The 5,506-nt window shown below is 46.5% G+C and overlaps 1 pseudogene; it reads left to right on the plus strand.

Moving 5' to 3' along the window:
• Nucleotides 1–4,419: 4,419 nt before the first annotated feature.
• Nucleotides 4,420–5,018, plus strand: LOC469091 (heterogeneous nuclear ribonucleoprotein M-like; annotated as a pseudogene).
• The last annotated feature ends 488 nt before the right edge of the window (nucleotides 5,019–5,506 follow it).

A 5,506-nucleotide genomic window follows, 5' to 3' on the forward strand; every position in this document is an offset into this window, starting at 1 on the left:
TCGGCCTCCTGAGTAGCTGTAATCTCAGCACTTTGGGAGGCTATGGAGGGTGGATTGCTTGAGCCCAGGAGTTTGAGAACAGCCTGGGCAACATGACGAAACCCCATCTCTACAAAAAATATAGTAGCTGTATACCAGCTACTCGGGAAGCTGAGCCTGGGAAGTCAATGCTGCAGTGAGCTGTGATTGCAACACTATACTTCAGCCTAGGTGTTGGAGTGAGACCCTGTCTCAAAACACATACACACACACACACACACACACACACACACACAGCCTGACAGAGGCACGCACTGTTGAAGGTGATAACATGGAAGAGGACAAAAGTGACAGGCCAGGTGCTGGGCCTCATGGCAGCGTTCAAACTCCTGGAGCCAGCTATGTCTGAAGCCAGTACATCGATTCCTGATGTTGCTGAAGAGTTACAATCAGGTTTTCAGCCACTTGAAACAGAAAGAGACTAAATGTACCCAGGGAAGGGACAAGTGGATTCAGTCCACTGATACGGCAATGGGAAGTAGGGTTCATGGAAAGGGGAACGGCGGGACCATGTAAAAGTGAGTAGGAACACGACCCATTCCAGGGGACAGACAGCAGATCATCGGGGTGGCTGCCATGCAAAATTTATAAGGGGTCATGGTGAGGTCATGGTGCCACCTTTCAGTTGCAAGAGAAAGGGAGAAGCCGTGACTATTGTGAAAGCAAAATAGACTCTCAGGACCCCTAATTCACTAGGCCAAAGGGAAAATTAAGCTTGGGAACTGAGGCACCAGTACTGTCTTCCTTTTGTTCCCAGAGTGCTGTAATTTTCCAACCCCGTATCATAGCTTAATTTACTCTTTTTTTTTTTTTTTCTGAGACAGCGTCTCACTCTGTTGCCCAGGCTAGAGTGCAGTGGTGAATCTTGGCTCACTACAACCTCCACCTCCCGGGTTCAAGCAATTCTCCTGCCTCAGCCTCCCGAGTAGCTGGGACTACAAGCACCCGCCACCACGCCTGGCTAATTTTTTGTATTTTTAGTAGACACGGGGTTTCACCGTGTTAGACAGGATGGTCTCGATCTCCTGACCTTGTGATCCACCCACCTCGGCCTCCCAAAGTGCTGGGATTACAGGTGTGAGCCACCACGCCTGGCCATTTTTTAAATTTTATTTTATTTATTTTTTTTGAGATGGAGTCTCACTCTGTTGCCCAGGCTGGAGTATAGTGGTAAGATCTCAGCTCACTGCAGTCTCCACCTCCCGGGTTCATGCGATTCTTGAGCTCAGCCTCCTGAGTAGCTGGGATTACAGGTGCCTGCCACCACGCCTGGCTAATTTTTATATTTTTAGTAGAGACAGGGTTTCACCATTTTGGCCAGACTGGTCTTGAACTCCTGACCTCAGGTGATCCACCTGCCTCTGCCTCCCAAAGTGCTGGGATTACAGGTGTGAGCCACCGCACCCGGCCAACACCGGATCGTATCTTGAAGGGAGAAGGGCTTCATGCAGGATCAGTGGGGAACATCAAAGGGTCTAAGCAGCAGAGTGACACAATCAAGTTTGTGTTTAGAAGCTTCTGCACTCTGACACATTTGCTGGTGGCTGTGGAAGTTGGTACAGCCTCCCTGGAAAGCCATTAGGCAAAAGGCCTTAATTTTAGATCCTCCCACACCCTTTGACACAGCAGTTCTTCTCTGAGGGATTTATTCCACGGCTATTGTCTTGCATGCGAAAAATCACCACAGCCCTGCTTGCAGTAGCAAAAGATTAGAAGCAAACTAAGCACATACCAGGAAGGAACCAGCAAAATATGTTGTGGCCCATTCATGCTATGGAACACTAGGCAGCTGTAGAAAAGAATGAGCCACGTTTACAGGCATTGCACTGGCATGCTGGTAAATATTTAACCAGGCCGGGCATGGTGTACTTCCAGCATTTTGGGGGGCCTAGGTGGGAGAATGGCTTGAGCCCAGGAGTTTGAGACCAGCCTGGGCAACATAGCAAGAATCCTGTCTCTACAAAAAAATACAAAAATTTGGCTGGGCGTGGTGGCTCATGCCTGTAATCCCAACACTTTGGGAGGCCAAGGTGGGCAGATCACTTGAGGCCAGGAGTTCAAGACCAGCCTGGCCAATGTGGCAAAACGCTGTCTCTACTAAAAATACAAAACTTAGCCAGGTGTGGTGGTACGTGCCTGTATTCCAAGCTATTTGGGAGGCTGCAGCATGAAAATCACTTGAACTTAAGAGGTGAAGGTTGCAATGAGCTGAGATCACACCATTGCATCCAACCTGGGCGACAGAGCTGGACTCTGTCTCAAAGAAAATACAAAAATTAGCTGGGTGTGGTGGCACGTGCCTATAGTCCCAGCTACTCAGGAGGCTGAAGAGGGAGGATCGCTTGAGCCCAGGAGGTCAAGGCTGCAGTAAACTGATTGCACCACTGCACTCCAGCCTGAGTAACAGAACAAAATCATCCATATATATATATGTATGTATGTGTGTATATATATATACACACACATATGTGTGTATGTGTATGTATATACACATATGTGTGTGTATATACACATGTGTGTATGTGTATGTATATACACATATGTGTGTATGTGTATGTATATATACACATATGTATATATGTGTGTGTATACATACACATATGTGTGTGTGTATATATATATATACACGTATGTGTGTGTGTATATATATACATAATTTTTTTTTTTTGAGGCAGAGTCTCGCTCTGTCGCCCAGGCTGGAGTGCAGTGGCATGATCTCAGCTCACTGCAAGCTCTGCCTCCCAGGTTCACCCCATTCTCCTGCCTCAGCCTCCCGAGTAGCTGGGCCTACAGGTGCCCGCCACCACGCCCAGCTAATTTTTTGTATTTTTAATAGAGATGGGGTTTCACCATGTTAGCCAGGATGGTCTCGATCTCCTGACCTCATGATCTGCCTGCCTCAGCCTCCCAAAGTGCTGGGATTACAGGCGTGAGCCACTGCGTCCAGCCTATATATATATATATATATATATATTTTTTTTTTTTTTTTTTTTAATTTAACCACCAGCTCTCTAGGGAAGAAACAGCCCTAATTTATACCATTTGCCAATTTCTACAGTGTAAATATTCCCACTGTGGTTGATTTCTAGTTACTGACAGGATGTCATTGGATGTGGAATTCAGAAGAGACAAGCAACCACCCACTATCACTCAGGATTTCCACCAGGCAGAGATAAGTAGCCTGGAGAGCACAGATAATAGTAAAAATGTAGCAATTAGGATGCAATGCGTTTGAACTATTTATTATATTTGTTTTTAACATAATTTATTTATCTGTAACTTTGTATCATTTAGTTGTTAATAATACCTACGTTTAACAACTGGTTTGTGAAATTCCCAAAAGTGTAGCAATCTGCTCTTGAGAACTGGCCACAGCACACATTGAGACACAAATGGATCTTCAAGAAGAGAAAGCAAAAGCCAACTTTTGGAAAATGGCCTGGAAGGTTCTACACTGCTCACTCCCTTAATTTTAATTTTATTTATTTATTTATTTATTTATTTATTTTTTTGAGACAGGGTCTCACTCTGTCACCCAGGCTGGAGTGCAGTGGCGCAATCGCAGCTCACTGCAGCCCCCTGGGCTCAAGCGATCCTCCCATCTCAGCCATCTGAACTACAGGCACTCACCACCGCACCCAGCTAATTTTAATTTTTTTTTTTTTTTTTTTTGGAGATGGAATCTCACTATGTTGCCCAGGCTGGTCTCAAACTCCTAGGCTCAAGTGATCCTCCCACCTCGGCCTCGCAAAGTGCTGAGATTACAGATGTGAGCCACTCGCCCAGCCGTCATTGTATTTCTGTACAGCACTGTCTTTCTCCTCCACTAGAATGTCACCTCCACAAGGGTAAGAACTTGATCTATTTTGGATTGTTTTTTGTTTTTGTTTTTGTTTTTGTTTTTGCCATGTGCCCAGTGCCTAGAAAAGCACCTGGCATATAATAGGTACTTAATAAACCTGTGTTGAATAAATAAATTTACTATTTATTTATTTATTTATTTTGAGATGGAGTCTCGCTCTGTCGCCCATGCTGGAGTGCAGTGGTGCAATCTTGGGCCACTACAACCTCCGTCTTCCGGGTTCAAGTGATTCTCCTGCGTCAGCCTCCCGAGTAGCTGGAACTACAGGTGTGTGCCACCACACCTGGCTAATTTTTTGTATTTTTAGTAGAGACGAGGTTTCACCATGTTAACCAGGATGTTCTCAATCTCCTGACCTTGTGATCCACCCATCTCAGCCTCCTGAAGGGCTGGGTTTACAGGCTTGAGCCACCGCGCCCGGCCAATTTACGCTTAAGGAAAAAAAAAAGGTGCACCAGCCTGGACAATATAGTGAGATCCTGTCTGTACAAAAATTTTTAATAAATTATCCAGGTGTCATGGGCTTCAGCCTCAAGCGCATGGCTGCTCCCATTGACCATGTGGGCCAGACCATAGAGCACATGGGCTCTGGCGTGGAGCACATTGGCCCTGCCATCGAACGCGTGGGCCTGAACATGGAGCACATGGTGCTTGCAGGCATGGAGGCTGGCTTGGAGCACATGGGCCCCATGATGGATCACATGGTCACTGGCCTAGAGCACATGGGTGCCAAGAGCCTCACGTGCATGGGCCTGGCCATGTGTGGCAGTGGCGGTGCCAGCTTTGACCATGCCATCGGTATGGAGTGTGGCAACTTTGGAAGCTTTGCAGGTTCCCTTGGTGGAGCAGGAGACCATGCTCCTGGGCATGGCCAGGAAGGCATGCCAAATATTTGTAAGAAATCTCCCATTCAATTTTACATGGAAGATGCTAAAGGACAAATTCAACGAGTATGGCCACATGCTGTACACTGACATCGAAATGGAGAACGGGAAGTCCAAGGGGTGCGGTGTGGTTAAGTTTACGTCCCCAGAGGTGGCTGAGAGAGTCTGCCGGATAATGAACAACATGCAGCTGAATGGCCAAGATTGATGTTCAAATAAATAGAAATGCTTAAGCAGTTCCCTTTTTTAAACATCAATACCAGACCTCTGAATTTGTATTTTTTCTTGTTAACTTTTTTTTTTTTTTTTTTTTGAGACAGGGTTTCGCTCTTGTTCCCAGGCTGGAGTGCAATGGCGCAATCTCGGCTCACCACAACCTCTGCCTCCCGGCTTCAAGAGATACTCCTGCCTCAACCTCCTGAGTAGCTGGGATTACAGGTATGTAATACCATGCCGGCTAATTTTGTATTTTTAGTAGAGACAGGGTTTCTCCATGTTGGTCAGGCTGGTCTCGAACACCTGACCTCAGGTGATCCGCCCACCCTTGGCCTCCCAAAATGCTGGGATTACAGGCATGAGCCACTGTGTCCGGCCCTCTTGTTAACCTTTTTATTTTTCTTTTCCTTTTTTTTTTTGAGACACAGTCTCACTCTGTCGCCCAGGCTGGAGTATAGTGGTGCAATCTCAGCTCGCCGCAACCTCTGCCTCCTGGGTTCAAGCG

The sequence above is a fragment of the Pan troglodytes genome, chromosome 20 (genome assembly GCF_028858775.2).
Source record: "Pan troglodytes isolate AG18354 chromosome 20, NHGRI_mPanTro3-v2.0_pri, whole genome shotgun sequence".
In the NCBI taxonomy this organism is placed as follows: domain Eukaryota; kingdom Metazoa; phylum Chordata; class Mammalia; order Primates; family Hominidae; genus Pan; species Pan troglodytes.